The sequence below is a fragment of the Heteronotia binoei genome, chromosome 7, assembly GCF_032191835.1.
Source record: "Heteronotia binoei isolate CCM8104 ecotype False Entrance Well chromosome 7, APGP_CSIRO_Hbin_v1, whole genome shotgun sequence".
Lineage (NCBI taxonomy): Eukaryota > Metazoa > Chordata > Lepidosauria > Squamata > Gekkonidae > Heteronotia > Heteronotia binoei.
The window spans coordinates 47,209,314-47,224,242 of record NC_083229.1 but is presented as its reverse complement, the minus strand read 5'-3'; the positions used below and the strand labels follow the sequence as shown (position 1 = coordinate 47,224,242).

The window sequence follows — 14,929 nt, the reverse complement described above, 5'->3', positions numbered from 1 at the left end:
ACACACTTTCAATGAACTTCAGTTTTACAGCTCAATCCTAAACATGCTTAATTTAAATTCAATTACTTTGAGTTCAGTGACACTTGTCTCCTAGCAAATATGCTTGGGTCTGCAGCCACCATCCTATTAGCCACTGCTCTGACAGTGGCTTTATTTATTTATTTATATTTCATGCATTTTTTAAATTTCTATCCTACTTTCTCAACCAAAGACACCAGAAAAGGCTTACAGACTCCTAAAATAATGTATACAAACAAACAGAAACAACCCCAGTAACTTGCCATCACAATATTATCAGTAAACTGGCTCCTGTGTGTATGATAAAAGCTTGCCACTGTGGTCATCAGACAAAGCAGAGCGTACTTGGAAGCCATCTTGGGTATGGAAAAATATAACTTTAGAAATTAATCTGCAGGGGGGGAAACCTTAAAGAAAAGGAATTGAATATTTTCCCAAAAAGTGGAGTAAAAAACCTGAAAGGTTAATACGCAATTCAAGGGCCAAACATTAAAAACAAACTGTAAAATAAATAATAAATCAACATAAATACATGTATGTTGGTTTATGATTTATTTTACAGTTTGTTTTTAATGTTGGCCCTTGAATTGCGTATTAACCTTTCAGGTTTCTTACTCCAGTTTTTGGGTTAAGTTTCTTTCCCCTCTTTGTTTTTCCTATTTTCCGAAAAAGACCAGAGTACAGCTCAATACCAGTTAAAAGGGAGAAAGAGACTGCTCAGACCCCCTAAGATCACAGAGAATTCTGGTGTATAGGGCTGCCAATCTTCAGGGAGGTCTCCTGAAATTACGACTGATCTCCAGACTTCAAAGATCAGTTCTCCTGGAGGAAACCAGTACTGGAGGGTGGCTTGATGACATTATATACTCTAAGTATACTGAGCTCCTCTCCTACCCAAACTCTGGCCTTCCCAGGCTCCACCCCTCAATCTCAAGGCACTTCTAGATCTGTATTTGACATCCCTATAGTGGAGCAGAAGAGGGGACGGAGTGGAGATTTCCTAATTATTCTCCTCTCTTGCAATTTTTTGCTAAATGTAATAGTAAAGTGGATGACCATGTTATTATAAAAGCAACAAAACCAGACCATCCTTAGACAAGTATCTGGAAGACTCTTGGCATTCAGGAGAAAAATGATTGTAAATTAACACAGAGACTCCAAATCCATTCAAACAACTGTGATAAGGACAAAAACATGCTCTAAAAGGGGCAGAATGTTGAGAGCAGCTGTCAGTTAATGGAGAGGCAGAAATCATCCTACTGTAGTGAAACCCTGGAAAGCCTGCAGAGAGAAATATTGGGGTGAGGATTTCCAAATTATTTTCCCTTTTGCTACTGCAGGGCGATCTCAGCTTGTTCTATCTAATAAAGTGGATGGTTCGCATTATGATTCCAAAAACAGTCAAACCAAGCAGTGCATGAAGCAAGGATTTGTACAGACTTTGAGAAATATTTAAAACAGCTGAATGTTAGTTAAAAGAGTGGAAGGGGCTTTGTTGTTGAAAATTCCTTTTTCTTGTTGAAAGTAGGGTTTGCAGCTGAACAATAAACTGAGTTTCTGAACAAGTTCAGTACAAAAATTGTCTTTTCAAGACAAAAGACACTTTCTTCATGTACAGCAGGGCAGTTCCTTCAGTGCTGTGCACTGTAATCAATGCATAGGAAGTGGATTTGTAGGGCAGGCTTTCCAACCCTGTGAGGTTGTGACAATCCAGGGTCGGTGCAGACTAGATCAGTTGTGACCAAAATTGCTTAATGTAAGAGCCACTGAGAATAAATGTCAGATGTCTGAGAGCCATGAGATGAAATGTGAGCATCAGATGTTTGAGAGCTGGAAGGCAGGACAGTCAGTAGGCAAATAGATGGGAAAGGTGGAAAGAAAGCAACTTTAAATGCTTTCTCCAAGCTGCTATTTGGCTTGGTGAAGTGATTTAAAGAAATGCCTTCTCCAAGCCAGCTGATGGGGTGATTGGGGCTTTGAGAGCCACACAATATGTGCAAAGAGGCACTTGTGGTTCATGAGCCACAGTTTGGCCATCCCAGGACTAGATCATCCTTTTAACCGTCTGGCAGTTCGACTCTAAAGTATTTGACCAAACAATACAAACCAGTCGGCGGATAAGGCGGCACATCCGCGCCCCCCCCCCCCCCTCAAGAGCGTCGCCAATCTCGTGTCCCACATAGCGGGGGCCAGGAGAGGCGCTTGCAACGCTTGGCCGAGGATGGAAAGGTGTCTTCTTCAGCAAGGGAAACGGACCGTCATCGTCCTCTGCCGCGGCCAACCCACCCCCTCCGGCAGGGCAGTGCCGTGTCTGTATTGCCAGAAAACGGAGAAGCATCTGAAGTGAAGGCAGGGGCAGGAGGCGACGGTAAGCGTGCGGGAAACGCCGTAACTTTGGAGTTGAGGCAGCGGCAAGTGGCGGCTTGGCGGGGAGAGAGAGGCGCCACAAGAGGGGGCCGTAAGTTGTGTGAGCTTCACCCCGAGCCCCAACTTGCGGCCACCAAGTGTGCACTACGCGTGTGCCTGCTGCTTCGCCAAAGCATTCGGCAGCCTCTCACAGGCGCGCTTTCCTCAGACCCCCGGGTTGGCTTCGCCCCCGCCTTTCTCTCCCCCCCCCCCGCCTTCTCCTTCAGTGCGCGCGCGCCCGGCCGCCCGTCAGCCCGCGCGCGCGCGCGTGTCTAGTGCGGCGCGTGGGGCACCTGCTTGTCTGGCTGCTGTTTGCTGCTGCCGCTGCTGCCGCCGCCAGCGCCACGCAGGGCTGCCGAAGCTAAGACTCCTTTCCGATCACTGCCGGCTCCAGTCTCCTCCTTGCTGCCGCCGCCGCCGCTGCTGCCGGCGCCACTATTGCTGTTCTGAGCGAGTTGGGTTCCTCCGGTGGGGTTTACCCCTTCCCCGCCTGCTCCTTCCCCCCGCCTGCGAGTCAGCCTGGCTCCGAATCACGTGGTCATTGCCTGAGGCAGAGACTAAAGAGGAAAAAAAAGCGCCTCATTCCTTCTTCCACCGCCATACTGTATTTTATAGTAACTCGCATTTTTATTCCTTCCTTTTACTCCCGCTCGGTGAGTACCTTTCCGCTGACATTCTTGTCCTCTTTTTTTGTCCTTTTTTTTCTTCCTTTTTTGTTTTTGCTGCTTTTTTATTTTTTCACCTCTTTGTTTTCATGGATTTGATCCTTTTTCTGATGACAAGTTTTTTTTTTCTTAGCATGCGATGGTTTAACTAAACTGAGAAAAAGGTGTTGCTGGAACTGGAAGTCACTGGGAATCTAAAGAGGAAAAAAAAGAGGGAGAGAGAGAGAAATAGACTTGCCAGTCCAGTAATAACGTCAGTGCGTTTAAACTATACCTACTTATACATATGCAACTGGTTTTGTTGTGGCAAAAATGTTAGTTATTATGCATACATTTTTTAAAAAAACACAAAACAGATAAGATATGGGCATATTGCTTAACTCTCTTTTGCAGAGATTTTTTATGATGTTGTTTTGCTTTTTGCTTTTTGTATATATATATATATGAAATTCCAAAATGCATTTTACAGCAGTGTTTACAAAGAGTTTGTGTTCCTGCAATTTTGGTGCAGGCCACTGAACAAGATACTAATTTTGTTTAATGCTTTTTTGGTTTTGTTTCCTTTTTGGATGCCCGGTGCAATCAGCAGCTTTTCTTCTTTTTCTGTTTTTCATGCCCAATTATAATGTGAAACTTTTCTTGCAGCTTGGTACTGTTGATCATTTTTAAATCCCCCCTTTCCAAATTATATTGCAAAAAAGCCAAAAATAGTTTCTTTGCAGCATTTCACTTTTTTAATTCTTTTACCGAGATAATTTTACAATGAGTGTCATAATGCTGATAGATATACACATATATACAAATAAGTACATTTTCAAAAGATGGCAGTGGAAGGTTTTCCTGGAGAATGAAGTGCGGTTTGGTTTCCTTGTCAACGGAAGATGAAGTGAACAACTGAACATCTCCCCAGTGCAGGTACTTCAGCTCCTTGTAGGCGTTTCCACTCTTTGTAATTGCATTACGAGAATCCCCCCCACCCCCAAAGGATCTCTTGTGCTTTAGCTGCGGAGATATAAGCAATGGTATAAAGACAAGGCTATTCTTTCTATTTGGATTCATGCAAAACCGTGTAATAATTGTGTGCAGGTTAGTGAAGCTGCATGATTGGAGCACATAAAAGGAGCTTACCTGAATGGAACACATGAGCTTCCTCTCCTGGTTAGGGACTTTGTGATGGGGGTTAAGAAATTGACAATGCCAGAACTGGATTGTTGTGAGTAAGAAAGAAAGCTGTCGGGGTTTTGTTACTGCCCACTAGGTGTCTGAGACAGACTCCGCAGCAGCATCCCTTTCTTGGTTTATGAGCTTGAAACATTTTTGTAACTACTCATACACAGTGTTTCCACCCTACCTTCCTAACCTTTTATCCTTGGTTCCAACTTTTGCTCCGGTTTTAGTAGAGATAAAAGCAGTTGCTTGCTCCTGCCCTTTCAGCCTTAGCTCCTAAAGTGTTTGTCTGCAAATACTTCCTTTTGGTTCTTATGTGAGTGTAATGGTTATCAGTGTTATTAGTGACAATGTCTAGATCATGACTGGGAAATAAATGTGTTGCTTGTATTGTTTTTAATTGCACTGCAGAGATTGGATAGAGTGATGGAAAAGGGCAGGACTAATTCTTAATGTGCATAGGAAAGATTTACTGTTTTCTTGGTTTTGTTCAATATAATTCAGCAAAAATATCACTTGAATGTATAATCAGACTTGAAGCACCAGGAGATTGCGTGTTTATTTTAGTGTATGTTAAATTCTGTGAGGCTGTAGTCTTCTGTAAATTTGCAGTCTGTCACATTCAGCCACCACAAAGCACACAGTGTCACATTTTAATGTTTTTAACCAAATGCAAAGTAGATAATCTCATTTAGCATACAGAGTTAGAAAGGAGCTGTTTCAAGCATCTGTTTACACGCTGCAGTTTGAAACACTTTGCACATGCATATGGGAAATCATTTACACTGAAAAAAGTTTATTTATATTCATCAAGGAATAATAATATTGATATGTATATTGAAAATCAGATAAATGTTGTGCCAAAAATTAGGCATACTTTTTACAGAATAACACTACATTACAGAGATTTCAGTCCTTCTGGAACTGGGTGAAGCAGGACTGCCCTGCAGAAAAACAAACTTTGAAATCTTGGGTTACAAATAACCTCAAATGTCTGTGTAGAAGCATGCCTTACTACTTTGAATGAAACTTTAGCTTCAAGTATATATTTTGCAATCTTAATCACATAATTATGTGGGGCCAGTCCCACTCATTAGAATTTACTTTTGAGTAAGCATGCAAAGGATTAGGCCATTACTGTATTAATATCCCAATGAGTATACCATACCTTTTAGTAAATTTAAGAAGGATTAGGAATTACATTTAAGGTTTAAACACATTTACTTGGAAGCTAGCCCCACCAGTTTCAACAGTGTATATTTGGGATTCCCACCTTTGGTGGGAAATATAGGTTGCAGAGCAGTGATGTGTTTGGAGCACTCACTGTCTGTGTGGGACAGTTACATTTGTAAAACATTACTTGAGGGAAAATGCCTTAGAAACCTTTGCATTTATCTAATATTACTACTAAAATGTGTTCAGTGTTATTATTTTTAAAGAGCTTTACCAAACAGCTGACATGTTCCTTTATTCGATAGGATAGTTTTAAAGAACACCCCTGATTATTTTCACATCTTAATGCACTTTGGTATTAAATTGATTGCAAAAAGTGTCTGATGCATGTGGCAACAAATAAAGCTTTGTGTCAAATATACCTTTTGGCAGGAAAGTTTGCAAATTTAAAAGGTTCTTCTGAGAACTTATACTAATGGAGTTCCATTTCTTCAAGGTAAGTAGCTATTGAAGCCCCCTACAATATTCTAAAATGAATGTGTAAAATGGAAAAAAATATGTATTTTATACATGTAGCTTGAACATTGTTGAGTTGTAGAACTATTCAAATAGATGGACATTAGCAGAGTATATTGAAATAAATGGAAGATGGAGACAAACTTGTCTTTAACTGTAACTTGTTTCAGTATGACTTACTTTCAAAACCCAAGTCTGATACTATGCGGAGTTGAGTATGGCTACCAATGTATAAGGCAGGCGTGGAAATTTGTTAGTGTTGCAACATTAATGATGATGTAGAAGTCTTTTTGTTTGTTTGTTGTTGTCATCCATGTCTTGCTGATTCAATTTAGTCTTCCTTAACTAACTTACTGGAGATCTGGAGATAACATTCCTATGAATAATATTAATAATCCACTGAGTTTTCAAATGCCTGACAGCGAAATATTTGCAGGTTATAAATTAAAAACATTTTGTAGTGAATGCATATTGAAGTGTGTAGTCATGTTTGAATGCAGCAAATTAACTGCACTATAACTTAAATATTTCAGTTATCGTAATGGTTTTCACAAAGATTTGGAACGGGTGTGTTTTTGAGAATTTGAACATCATTATTAACTGGAAAGGCATCTGCTCAAGTTAAGAGTGAGTCTCAACAAGGTGCTGAGTGTCCTCCATTTAATGAGAGTACTGTTCTGACACATTGAGTATATATCCCTTGATGCCTCTACATTGGATGTTGTTTATTTATACTTGCAGTTCGCTGTTTGAATTAATGTAACTATTACTGCTGTCCTAAGCATACTTATCTGGCAGTAAGCCATATTGAACTTAGTGTGACATTTCCAAGAGAATCTATATAGGATTGGGCTCTGTGCTAGTAGTGTGCACTGAATTTATTAGAAAGACCTATCTTTTCACAGCCTAATTCAGTGAATATTTAACTAAGAAGTAAGTTCCATTACATTCTGTGATGCTTATTCTCTATCAAGGACAGCAGCTTTTCTGGTAGAGGAGGAGGATTTCTGCCACTGTAGCTGCATCAGTATTTCATAATAGTATTGATATAAGATACCTTGGGTTTTAATAACAAATTAAAAATAAGAATAGGCTCAGACTTGCTTGTTGTATTTGCTGTAGAAATATCCCAACTGATATTACCCAAGGAAAGGAGATGGTTGTGATTTTCTGTCTTCATCAGTAGTAAAACATAGTCAGTTCATTTAAATCTAGTTTTGTCTGTAGAGTTTTCCATTGTCCTCTTTATTTTTCACTTCATTTTGTTTTGTTTTTGGCAACAGTGTGACATGCTGTGGTCAGAATCCCCTCATGGCGCCAGGCTACTTCTGGCTATAAAAAGGCCAGAGTTCCCAGACTTGACTGAACACCCCTTTCCCCCACTCTTGTTGTTACAGTGGTTGAGTGGCAATGTGAAGGGTTTCTAGTTTTCAGCCCAGTAGACACAGAATTGGCCTGATACAAGGACAAGGTGAAGTGATTGCCGACTGTTGTTGTTGCAATTAAGACCCACATATAGTTGATCTTTCTGGATCATTAACTGAACATCATGTGTGAGAAGACAGTATTATTAAACTCTGTACCATTGATTGCCAGTGTCATCCTAGACAGAGTTACACCATCTGCGTCCATTGACTTCACTGGTCTTGAAAAGGTGTGACATTGTATGTTATTGAGTGCACCAAAGTGGACTGTAGTGAGATTGTGTGGAGGCACTCTTGTTCTTCAAGCAGCACTCCACCTGTTGTTTTTGGATCAAAGCCAAAACTTCCAATAGTCATCATGTCAACTTGGTATCATGCAGTTTTGCTTGTCATACAAATGAAAACCAGTGCTCTGCCTGGAAGTTAAGTCTTGCTTTAATTTCTTTAAATTGATTAATTGGATGTTTGTAAACTCTTGTTGGTCTCTAAGGTGCTACTGGACTCGAATCTAACTATTGCTACCGTAGCTACTTATTCAGAAGACAAAACCTATCATTTTCAATATGATATACAATATGGGATGGAGAAAGTAGAGAAAGAAGTACTTTTCTCCCTTTCTCACAATACAAGAACTCGTGAGCATTCAATTAAACTGCTGAGCAGTCAGGTTAAAACGGATAGAAGGAAGTACTTCTTCATCCAAAGGGTGATTAACATGTGGAATTCACTGCCGCAGGAGGTGGTGGCAGCCACAAGCGCATGGCCAGTTTAAAGAGGGGGTTAGATAAAAATATGGAACAGAGGTCCATCAGTGGCTATTAGCCACAGTGTGTGTGTATGCGTGTGTGTCTACATATATATAGACACCCACACACACACATATTTGGCCACCGTGTGACACAGAGTATTGGACTGATCCAACATGACTTCTCTTATGTTCTTATGATATACTGTCCAAAAAGTGTTTTACTTGTTAGTCTAAGAAATATTTCAAGGTGTTTCAATTGTCTAAGAAATGTTTCAAGATTAAGGTTGTATTTCAAGTGCCTGATTCTCTTTCCTGCTCGTGGAAGAATAGATTGCTCAATTTTAAAAGAGGCAATTGTTTTAGGTTTGGTTACTTTCTTTAATCTTTGAGAATCAATTGGATTTTGATTTGGGATCATTTATCTGTGAAGAATTATCCTTGCACAGTTGCCTGTAATTTTATAATTCAATGCGTCATTGACAAACAATTAAAACAAATAATTTGATTTATGTAATAAAATTACTAGACAGATTTTAAATTGCAAGGCAAGAAAACAATTATTTAATTTTATTGGTTAATGGGCAGCTTATTCCAAAGCTAATGTGATGATGTTGTGTGTCCTGCACTCCCTCACAAAGCCTACTTTGGTATCCTGACCTCTTGCTACACAAACTTGGTGCTGGAGTCTCCGGGGGTCCTTTCTGCAGTCCTCTTGAATCAGATACTTTGTCCTATCCCCATCTTTGCTATTCTGTGTTTTGTTTGAAGCCCACAATCACTTGGATTGTACTGTGAAGAATCTACCTAGGTTGTGCAGCAGATCATAAAAGTGCTGTCCTGTGTGAGTTTTGATAAATACATCACGTTGCAGTGAGTGGTTTTCTATTCCACATGATATGGAGTTTGAGAAGTTCCAAGATAGTATGCCAACCTTACTGCTTCATATTTTCCAATACATCTTTGGAAAGATAGTTCAGCTACCTTCATAGGTCACTGCACACTTACTGTGAATGTTTGTATTGTGGGAAGTTGAAGGAATGTGATGAATTTACTTTAATCAGTGCTTCATTGTGGAAACAAGGAGAGAAGTTTTCTTGAGCCTTTTCCTCCAGTCATGCGAAAAAATAAGAATGCCTAAAAGGGCAAGTGAATTATCAAGAGGTTGGTGGAAGTGAAAGATGCAGGAACTGCTCAGAGGTGCTCAGTACACTTGGTATGAATTGAGTACAGGAGATCATTATGTAACTGCTTATGTAGATAGAAAACATGATAGAAAACTAATTTCTTTCACTCTGCTGTCTCTGTATTACTTGGTATTTTTGTGTATTACAATTCCCTCAGCAGACTTATTTCTTTATCTTTCATACACTGCAGGACTGAGAGCCAGTTTGGTGTAGTGGTTAAGTGTGCGGACTCTTATCTGGAAGAACTGGGTTTGATTCCCCACTCCTCCACTTGCACCTGCTAGAATGGCCTTGGGTCAGCCATAGCTCTGGCAGAGGTTGTCCTTGAAAGGGCAGCTGCTGTGAGAGCCCTCTCAGCCCCACCCACCCCACAGGGTGTCTGTTGTGGGGGGAAAAGATACAGGAGATTGTAAGCCGCTCTGAGTCTCTGATTCAGAGAGAAGGGCTGGGTATAAATCTGCAATTCTTCTTCTTCTTCTTCTTCTTCTTCTTCTTCTTCTTCTTCTTCTTCTTCTTCTTCTTCTTCTTCTTCTTCTTCTTCTTCTTCTTCTTCTTCTTCTTCTTCTTCTTCTTCTTCACCAGGAATGCATAGGAACACAGTTCTGGCTGGCTTGGTGTCAGGGGTATGGCCTAATATGCAAATGAGTTCCTGATGGGCTTTTTCTACAGAAAAGCTCTGTGTGAAGTGATAGTGACATCAAGGGGTGTGGCCTAATATGCAAATGAATTCATGCTGGACGTTTTCTACAAAAAAAGCCCTGTGGCTCAGCAAATACAGTCATGACTAGGGATGGATATGGAATGCAAAAATGGTGGTTCGTTGGGTTGCCCGAATCAATGGTTCATTTCGTTTCATGTTTTTTTTTTTATTTACCAAACAATTTGTGGTTCATTGGTTAATATGTTTCAGGAAGGTGTAGAGCAGCCCTCGAGTGGGCTAGAGATGCCAAACTTCTGGCAAACTCTTAAGCAGACTCTGTCTACTTTCCAAGTTTGTTGTGAATTGGGTTTCAGCTCCTCAAACTTGGTGTTCCCAGTAAACTGCTCCTAGGAGCTGAGGAAAGAAAGAAAAGCTGCCTTGCAGTCTCTGCTCAGTTTCACCCCCAGGAAGCTTGGGAACTGACTAGATGCTGCAGCTCCCTCTCCTGGCCCCTCTGCTTCTCCTGAAAACTGATGAGAAGCTCAGGGCCCAGGAGACCAGAGCTGTAGTGTCTCGTCAGTTTCACTAAAAACTGACAAAGTGTAGGGGCCAGGGAGAGCAGAGCTGCAGCACTTAGTCAGTTTCACTGGAAACTGATGAGAAGCACAGGGACCAGGGAGAGTGAGTTGCTGTTTCTAGTCAGCTTCACCAGAAACTGACCAGAAGTGCACATACTGAGGTCAGGCTGTCTGGAAAAATGAAGCAAACATGAATCAAATGACATGCCAAGAAAAAAAGGCAGTTTGTGTTCGGGTTTGGTGGGATCAACCAAAGCAGTTTGGAATGAAACATGAATTGGCCATTTTTAGCATAAATTTGTGAGTTGGTTCATGCGCATCCTTAGTCCTGCCTTTATGGAGATGCATAAAATAGCATTTAACAGTCTGGGGTGCTCCAATGCCCAGCTACATACAGCCTCCAGTAGGCCTGGCAGGACTTTTGCTGGCGTGTTAGGCGGATGGTACATCAGCTAAATGTCCAAACTCTCCTTAGCCTTCCACACCAGGCCCACAAATTCAGTGCCTGCAAACTTTGTCTCAGGGAGTACTCTGAAGGAGAAAGCGTCCTGGATGAGTAACGCTACACCTCCACCTATCATTCTGGGATGGGGATGGACCAAAAACCTCGGGGGGGGGGAGAACTGACTCAGCGCTACTGTTTTGCCCTCCCTCACTCGGGTTTGGTCTTAAAGGTGCTTATATTAACACTTGTTTTAGAGGAGATCACAATTCATTCTTCAAACCAGTGCACTGATACCTCTTGTTGTCTTTATGTTTTTGCTAGGAACTTTATGTGAATACTAGCAGTAATGCCCATTGTAGGAAGAAATACAATGGACCCTAGAAAACATATTTGGGAGAGGGGTGATGAATGTGTAGGTGGCAGACAGGAAGGAAGGAAGATGGACAAACGGAATGAAAGAAAGAGAAAGAAAAAGAAAGAATGGTAGGGAAAAGAGTGTTAGTTGGAGGTGGCAAAATGGTGGCAGCTTTGTTCAAATCAAATCAAATTTTATTCTTATATCCCGCCCTCCCCCACCAGAAGGCGGGCTCAGGGCGGCTCACAGACATGACACGTCATGATTTAATTAAGACAGATAAACAACATTTTAAATATAGTACAGTTGCATAAATAGATTAAAATAGATAAAAATAGGTGCTATAAGTTCTGTCATCCCAATTACATACTATCAAACATCAGTTTCAGTTTCCCATAAGATGACGAAAGTTACGATGATTTAATCAGTTTAGTCTGGTCCTAATTCAAATGTGAGCTGGAAAAGAGAGGTTTTGCAAGCCCTGCGGAACTGGTTCAGGTCCCACAGGGCTCGCACCCCCTCTGGAAGTTGGTTCCACCAGCGAGGGGCCATTAATGAAAAGGCTTGCTCCCGAGTTATCTTCAGTCTGGCCTCTCTTGGCCCCGGGATTTGTAGGAGGTTTTGGGAGCTAGATCTTAACGCTCTCCTGGGGGTATATGGGGAGAGGCGGTCCCTGAGGTAGGCAGGTCCTCGACCATATTTGTTTGGAAGAGGAGATGAACTGAGGAGAGGCAGTAGTAATCAGTAAGGCTCCAGGAGAGCCTGTCAGCAGAGAACTGTGTCACTCAAAGGTCAGTGGCCTTCTGATGGGGTTCTGGCCTGATAGGGCCAGCAGTAGATGGGTCACAGCGAGGCTACCCAATGACAGGGGGGAGTGGTGACAGACAGAGTGCAAGGCCACTCCTGTGGTGCCCACAACCTCCAATAAGAATTGAGGATTGAGCCTCCCAATCCTTTTATTATATCTATGATGTCCAAATATGTATAGATCATAGCGAGTATCTGAGAACAGTGCGTTTCCTCTATTAACAGATGCCTCTAAAGAGTGTCGGGGCAACCGATTTTTATGCTAGTGACCCAGTCCAAAATGTTTTGTATAGAAACAGGATCAGTTGCTTTAAGTGGGACATACTCCCACGTATGCTTACTTTGGATTTTAGTTCACTCATTGGAAGTACTCTTATACTGCTGTCCAATGTTCCCTCTAAGCTGTGGAGTCTTGTGAGCAAAAATTCTACTTTGTGAGCTACTGACCTTAAAGTTGTGAACTACTGGTCTTAAAAGTTGTGAGCTGCTGCATAAATTAGTTTGATCCAGGGCCATTTTTTCTGAGCTGAGATAAGAATGTGTGAGCTGGAGGCTAAAAAATGGTGAACTAGCTCACACTAACTCAGCTTAGTGGGAACACTGCTGCTGTCCAAAGTGGAGTTACATGCTCATTGACTTCAGTGGACTTAGAAGAGTGTAATTCAGTTTAGTATTACTCTGCTTAGAGGAAATATATCATTCCACATGTATTGTGCCTTGCAGTGTCCTAAAAAAACAAAACCTTAATGTTGTACATGTCAGTGGAATCTGGCAAACCACTTGCACTAGATGTGAAAATTCTTATTTTGTGTTCCTTCTTGGTTGTGTGTGGCTATGGATTTTTCAAAAGATGTGTGATGCCAATAAACGTATTCTTTTAGCTTATATCCTACCCTCTCAGCTGGAGCAGACTCAGGGCGGCTTACAATCAGAAGTCTTGCTGGGCAAACACCCTCCCCCTCGGTCCCACCAGTTTCCTAAAAATGCATGGTGGGTGCTTGAAGAAGTATCAGTGGGTGCCATTGAGCTCATGGGCACCATGCTGGGGAGTAGAATGCAACAAAAGGCAAGATACAATTGAATATAATATTCAAAGCTCTTGTGAAAATGCAGGGGGTCTCTAAGCTTTTTGAGCCTGTGGACACCTTTGACACAGTGTGGTGGGAGCAGCTTCAAAATAGCTGACACAAAATGGCTGCTGCAGCTTACCTTCTGTCCCAGTGAAGATCCTTGTTTTGAGGTGGCAGCTGCTGCCAAATAATGGGGTTTTTTACAAAATCTGTGCAGCCAACCAGATATCCAGTGACTAATCAGAAGTCTTGCTGGGCAAACCCCTCCCCCTTGGTCCCACCAGTTTCCTAAAAATGCATGGTGGGTGCTTGAAGAAGTATCAGTGGGTGCCATTCAGCTCATGGGCACCATGCTGGGGAGTAGAATGCAGCAGAAGGCAAGATACAATTGAATGTAATATTCAAAGCTCTTGTGAAAATGCTGTAAGGATTGTTTGTAGTAATCCTAAATACATTTCCTAAAGGAAAGTCCTGTTGATGTCTGGGATATTTATTTCAGACTAAACCCTATTGAAGATTAGACTATTGAAGATTAGTAGTGAACAGTAAACAAAGACAGTTCCAATCTTAGGTAGGAAGCAACGTTTGAACTAAGTGAAAAAGGCATACCATAAACAACACCTATGTTGACAAAGCCAAATTCTTGTTTTGCCAGATGGGAATGAAGAACTATTTGCTCTGGTCCTCTTGTAAACTGATACTGTTCAACTAAAAGATTGTCTTCATTGCTCAGCATAGGTGGTATTCTGCTTGGCTGCAGCATGTGAGGATTCCATAAGACATCTCTTTGGTTAGTGGAGCACCTAGAGTCTGCACCTGCAAACAAGACCTTGTAAAATCTGGGAGTCTTTTCAAAATCTGCGACTTCTCACTTACAATTTTTATTAAGAATTTTTATTAGCATTAATCTAAGCAAATACCTTGCTTATATCAGGGCTCTTTTCTAGCAGGAGCTCCTTTGCATATTAGGCCATGCCCTCCTGATGTAGCCAATCCTCCTGGAGCTTACAGTAGGCCCAATACTAAGAGCCCTCTAAGTTTTTGGAGGATTGGCTACAGGGGGGGGGGGCATGGCCTAATATGCAGAGGAGCTCCTGCTAGAAAAAGAGCCCTGCTTGTAGTACATTGGCTTTTAGTACACTGAAGCAAAACTATCCATGTGACAGAACATATTGGCTGTTGGATTGTTAGCATTGTTCCTGTATTGTGTTTTGTGCTTCTTTGATTTTCACTTCTATCTTGCGGGCAATGACTATAGGCAGAGAGAGCGTATGTCAGTTTTGGAAAAATCCAAACACATATTCCATGGGAAGAGTGATGGCATAAGGTATGTAGCATCATCAAATGGGAATAAAAATGACAACATGCTGAAGTATCTTTAAGATGTTTCTGCCGCACAATCAGCCAGTAAATCGTATCAAGTTGTACCATTATGAGCCAATAAATACAACTTTAGCAATTCATGAATACTCATAAATATTAATTTTCATAGATTCTGTAGAACATTGGTTTCTTACAAAAATAGCTGGAAAGAAGAATCAGCTACTATAATATTTTCCCTTAAATTAGTGTTTACTTTTTCTTTTACCATGTCACCATTTATATAAATTGGTGTATGCTAGGAGAAGCATAATTTTCCTTACTGTTGCTTTTGTTTTGTTTCCACACCATATTGATTCTAATGAGTGTTTTGTTTGTGGAGCAAAATGCAATGTCATATTCACACAGAGAGG

At 41.2% G+C, this 14,929-nt stretch overlaps 1 protein-coding gene across 10 annotated transcripts in view; it reads left to right on the top strand.

Annotated features, from left to right (window-relative positions):
• Window positions 1-2,704: 2,704 nt before the first annotated feature.
• RALYL (RALY RNA binding protein like) overlaps window positions 2,705-14,929 on the top strand; it is a 488,219-nt gene continuing 475,994 nt past the window's right edge. For 3 of the 10 annotated variants that reach the window (XM_060243563.1, XM_060243560.1, XM_060243557.1), the window contains exon 1: window positions 2,947-4,004. The gene's annotated coding sequence lies outside the window, so the exon portion shown is untranslated. Of the gene's footprint in view, window positions 4,005-14,929 lie in introns of all 10 variants that reach the window. The other 7 variants (XM_060243568.1, XM_060243566.1, XM_060243558.1 and 4 more) reach the window with 6 other exon arrangements.